The sequence below is a fragment of the Columba livia genome, chromosome 1 (genome assembly GCF_036013475.1).
Source record: "Columba livia isolate bColLiv1 breed racing homer chromosome 1, bColLiv1.pat.W.v2, whole genome shotgun sequence".
Lineage (NCBI taxonomy): Eukaryota > Metazoa > Chordata > Aves > Columbiformes > Columbidae > Columba > Columba livia.
The window spans coordinates 143,435,740-143,441,494 of record NC_088602.1 but is presented as its reverse complement, the minus strand read 5'-3'; positions in this window follow the sequence as shown (position 1 = coordinate 143,441,494).

Below are 5,755 nucleotides of genomic sequence, written 5' to 3'. Positions count from 1 at the left end.
CGGGGGGGCAAAGGACCTGCAATTTTGGTAGGCAGTAAGTGAACAGAGGAGTCAAGTAGTGTTACTGTGTGAGCGGTTGCCAGGTCCAGGCCGGTGCTCCCTGCTGTTGCTGGGCGGAGACTGGAAACACTCCTGTTTCCCCCCCCGGCGTTTGTGGGGGCGCCGGTCGCGGAACTTGTGTCTGTGCGCGCCGCGGTCCCGCGCTCTGCGATCGGTTTCCCTGTATGGGGCGCCCTTGAGAGTCGTATTTAGATCGACACTGGTTAGCATAGTGGCGCCCTTTTTGGCACTTGGGACAAACTCCAGGTATTTGGGGTCGTTTCCCAGCATTGGCACTAAAGCAATCTTTTTTAAGGTGTCCCGGTTTTCCACACCCATAGCAGTTTCGCTGTGGGTCGGCGCCCATCGGGCTGTGCATGGCCGCAAAAGCAGCAGCCATGGCCTCATATTTATGATCCATAGTGCCAATTCTATTACAGGCTTCCACCATTTCAATTAAGGTAGGGTTTTGATTTGGGAGAGACTTCAAGAGCTTTTTACAATCGGCGTTAGCGTTTTCCACAGCCAGTTTAAGGAGTAAAATCTCCCGAGCCTGTACGTTATCAACTTGCCGCTCTAAGGCTTGTTTTAATCTATCCATAAACTGCATATACGGCTCACGGGGTTCCTGAGTGATACTAGTGAATGCTTTTTGGGGTCTGCCAGAGTCAGGGACTCTCAACAAGGCCCTTTTCGCTTCTTCTCTGCCTGCTTCCAAAGCCTCCCGAGGAATGTCCCTAGCTTGGGCCGCGGGATCCGAAAACTGCCCTGTTCCTGTGAGGTGCTCTATAGTCAATGCAGCTAAGGCGGCATTAGCATGTCCTGCATAACCCAGCAAAACTGTCTGCAATCCCGTTCTCCATTGAGACTCCCACATTGTATATTGTGTTGGGGTTAATAACAATCGCGCGAGAGATTTTAAATCATGTGGGGTCATGACATATGTATCGAATACAGAAGATAAAAGGCTTGCAAAATAAGGGGAAGACAACCCATGCTCGGTAACTGTACGGCGCAACTCCTTAATTACCGAAAAAGAAAGAGCTTCCCACTGAGCTTGAGCCCTCCCCCGTCCTTGGTATATAACGGGGGCTACTATAGTTCTGGCTATTTCCAACTCCCCCTCGTTTATCGCTTGGCGCTTAATCTTTCCCCAAACCTCATGAGGATCAGGGGGAAAAAGATCAGGTTCCTTTTCAGGGTCAATCGGACCCGGGTCAAAGGGATCACCCTCCGGGGGATATCCAGCAGCACAAGCTAACGGTGGCGCAGAGGGTTCCGCCCCACCAGCGATTTTAGAAGGGCAGGAGGGAGGTGACTGAGCTCCCTCCTCGGAGCCTCGCTGATTTTGCTCTTGTGCCTTTATGGTTTCAAAGATTTTTCTCCAACTGGGGAGCATATACTGCGCTTCCTCATCTCCTGAGGTAGCTGCGTCCCATAACTTTACCCCCACATCGTCCCAAAGTTCACGCGTAAAAATAGAAGAAGCAGTCACCGCGGGGATCTTAACCTGCACCCATTTAAGGATTAACTTAAGATCTTGTTCCGAAAGAGTCTTTTTCCCATGCTTCTTAAGTAGAGCTTTCATAAGCTCATAAACGTCTCTCTCAGGGGAAGACTCTTGATTCCCCATTTTGCTAGTTTCCCGCAGCTCACCTCTCGTTCCAGACGGAGGGATTGTTTGGCCGGCCGGCTTATCCTGCTTCCTTTCAGCAGCTCATTCCACGTTCTGCGGGACTCGCGACATGCCACCAGGTAGGCGGTTTTTCAATCCTCGGCGGTTTCGTCGCTGACGATCACGTCGGAGGTCACCAATTTGCCGCGACTGAGAGACGGGGACGCAGCTTGATGCAAGCAAGGTGTCCGCTTTATTGTATGGCAAACATACATTTATATAGTCTAAGGCACACATGTTTCATGCTGATTGGCTAATCACTTTAACAGACATTAAGCTAGCTAAGGTGGGAATCTTAGTCAGGCAGTGTTCGCATGGTAACAAGATCGTTATCTCGTAGTCACAAGCTGTCCCCCGCTCCAGGGCGCCAGGGCGCAGGCACCCCCACCGACCACAAGCTCTCCCCGCCTCCAAGTCGCCTCACAACTACCGCAACACTTAACTTTATTCATACAGCAAACTAGCCTATTAACTCCAAATACAGAAAACTAACTCATCAACTCTAAATTCAGACAACCCACAGCTCCAAGAGGGACCAGCAGCTGGCCAAAGCTGAGCCCATCAGTGACACAGTGGTAACACCTCTGGGATAATATAGTTAAGAAGGGGAAAAAAATCTGCCATGCAACAGCAGACAGGAGAGAGGATTAAGAACATGTGAGCCACACAACTCTGCAGGCACCAAGACCAGTGAAGAAGGAGGGCAGGAGGTGCTCCAGGCCCAGAGCAGAGATTCCCCTGCAGCCCATAGTGCAGACCATCATGGGACTGGCTGTCACCCTGCAGCCCATGGAGGTCCACACTGGAGCAGGTGGATGCCCAAAGGAGGCTGTGACCTTGTGGGAAACCTGCACTGCAGCAGGTTCCTGGCAGGACCTGTGACCCCATGGAGAGAGGACCCAATGCTGGAGCAGGCTTGCTGGCAGGACTTGTGACCCTGTGGGCGACCCATGATGGAGAAGTCTGTTACTCAAGGACTGCACCCCGTAAAAGGGACCCATACTGGAGCTGTTAGTAAAGAACTGCAGCTTGTGGGAAGGACTCATGTTGCAAAAGTCTGTGGAGAACTGTCTCCGTGACACGGACCCCACACTGGAGCAGACGAGATGACGAGATGAACTGACCACAACCCCCATTCTCCATCTCCATGTACTGGTGGAGAGGAGGTGGAGAATTCAGGAGTAAAGCTAAGCCCAGGAAAAAAGGAGGTGGGGGGCGGGAAGGAGCAGGGAGTGAGTAAGACTTGGTTTTATTTCTAATTATCTGTCTCTGATTTGATTGGTAATAAATTAATTTTCTCAAAGTCGAGTCTGTTTTGTCCATGACAGTAACTGGTGAGTGATCTCTCCCTGTCCTTATCTCAACTGATTAATCGTCATATTTTCTCTCCCCTGTCCAGCTGAGAAGGTGGGTGACGGAGTAGCTTTGGTGGGCACCTGGCATCCACAGGTAACCAAGGAGCTCATAAAGGTAGCTCTCTCTTTAGAGTTGCTGTTTCAGCTTGTCTATAGACATCTTGTTCACTCTTTGCTGTGATATCCGATTCCCCATTTGAATGTTGCTTTTGTTTTTGCTACAACTAAAAGTTTGTTTAGGCTTGTTTGTTAAAAGCTAAAGTTTTTGATTCTGCAACATCATGTGCAGTCATCCAGCAAAAGCCAATCTAATGCTGAGACATGATGTGATAAGAGTGGGGGAGAGAGAGCAGATATGAAAGGTACAATGTCACAAATCTAGTTGGAGGTCTTCAGGAAAATATTCCATTCAAACAGTGTGCTGAGGACAAACACTCTCCTCTTCCTCTGCCAAGACCAAGGGAAAATAAGAGCAGTTTAAAACCAAAGGGTTAGGATTTCAGCTAGCTCTGAAGTTTCTCTTTAGGATTATGTCAACCATATCAATCAGAACAAGGGGGCCAGCTGCATGCTATCTCTAGACTTCTTCATTTGCTTACTTAGTTATTTGAATCAGTGCGCTCAGACTGCTGAGAGTCTTACAACAGGAGATACCTGCCACAGATCATCTGCCAGGTGTTTTTTTTTCCCTCTTTGTCTGCTGCTTCATAGTAAGGTGCAGATGATGGAAGAATGAACTGGCTCATCTTGGCAGTGGAAAGTACTGCATTGCCATCTGCTGCAAAGCAAAAGGTGTTTCAGCATGGCTGCGGATGGCTGCAACTTGGAGGCTGAAATTAAGGGAGGCAACTTATGATCACAGAATCACAGAATCAACTGGGTTGGAAAAGACCTCAGAAATCATCGAGTCCAACCCTTGGTCCAACTCTAGTCTGTTTACTAGATCATGGCACTAAGTGCCATGTCCAATCTCAATTTAAAAACCTCCAGGGACGGCGAGTCCGCTACCTCCCTGGGCAGTGCCTGACCACTCTCTCTGTAAAGAATTTCTTTCTAATATCCAGCCTAAATTTCCCCTGACAGAGTTTAAGCCCATGCCTCCTTGTCCTATTGCTAACTGCCTGGGAGAAGAGACCAATCCCCACCCGCCTATAACTTCCCTCCAGGTAGTTATAGAGAGTGATGAGGTCACCTCTAAGCCTCCTCTTCTCTAGACTAAACAACCCCAGCTCCCTCAGCCTCTCCCCACAGGTCTTATGTTCAAGTCCCTTCACCAGTCGTGTTGCTCTTCTCTGGACCCGCTCCAGCACTTCCATGTCTTTCCTGAAATGAGGGGCCCAGAACTGAACACAATACTCCAGGGTCCCTTTCTGTCTGACTGCTCTCCAGCCACTCTGCGCCCAGCCTGTAGCGCTGCAGGGGGTTGTTGTGACCAAAGTGCAGCCCCCGGCACTTGGCCTTGTTGAACTTCATCCCATTGGAATCAGCCTATTTTTCCAGTATATCCAGATCCCTCTGCAGAGCCCTCCTGCCTTCCAGCAGGTTGACACTCCCTCCCAGCTTGGTGTCATCAGCATGATAATTATTGAGGGCAAAGAGGGCTGCAGTGAGAGCAGAGAGCTTTGAATCACCATTTCTTGCTAAACAAAGAAAGTGAATGGGTACACCTCATGGTACAGGGGATGCCTTTGGTTTAGAATTGCATTAAGAACACCTCTACTGGTGGGGAAGCACTGTTTCCTCTCAGCAGGGATAGAGCAGTGGGAGTTTCTGCTGCAGTTGGGTATCTATCCAGTAACAAAAAAGAACACTACAGTAGGGAAAGCACAAAAGGATCTGTGAAAGATTTCCTTTTTAGGTGATCAGAGTCAGACAAAGCAAGAGGTCATGCTCCGTTAGGAGCAAACAGTGCTATTTGTTCCTCTCCAGATTCCCAGCTGTGTTTCTAAGTGTCAAGCTGAAGATTTTTGCATTCTTCTTCTGGCACAGGTGTGGCATGGACATGTAATAGACTCTTCCTCCAGAGAGATTGCTGTCTACATAGAAAAGGCGAGATGAAAGATGAGAAGGGAAAGAAAGAAAAGTGTCTGGACCAAGATAACACTGCTGATGAGAGCCAGGAGAGGGAACCAGGGTTCTAGAACTAGCATCAAGCATCTAGAACTTTATCTGGGTTTCAGCATCTAGCACTCTATGCTTGCCATTCCTTCATGGTCTCAAGGACCACAGTGTGTCTCTAACAGAGAAGAGTAGTGAATGTGATCTTGCACTCCTCCACCCATTTTTGGATTTATTCTCTGCATGAAAAGAAGATTGCACTGTCCGGCATTTGTCTCTGATAGCATTTTCATTGCCAATTTTCTCTGCATCCCTCAATGTGTTTGAATTTCTGTTCCCCTGCTTGTTAAGATGTTACCAAAATTAGGGTGCATTTTTCCAGTCAGATTTACATTCTTCAGGCATTTTCTTTTGCCTTTTAAGAAAGGAGAAATGAAAGTATCAGTCCCCCTACAAAGAAACTCTAAGAGCTCATAGCCCTAGCTAGTGGTGAGGTGCATATTATTTCCTTTTACTGAAAGATTATTAAGCATCAAAGTGGCTCAGACACAAAGAGAACTAAAAGCCAGAAGCATAAATTCACCTTCATAAGCTTATACAATATCTTAAGGAGTGTCATTTGACAGAA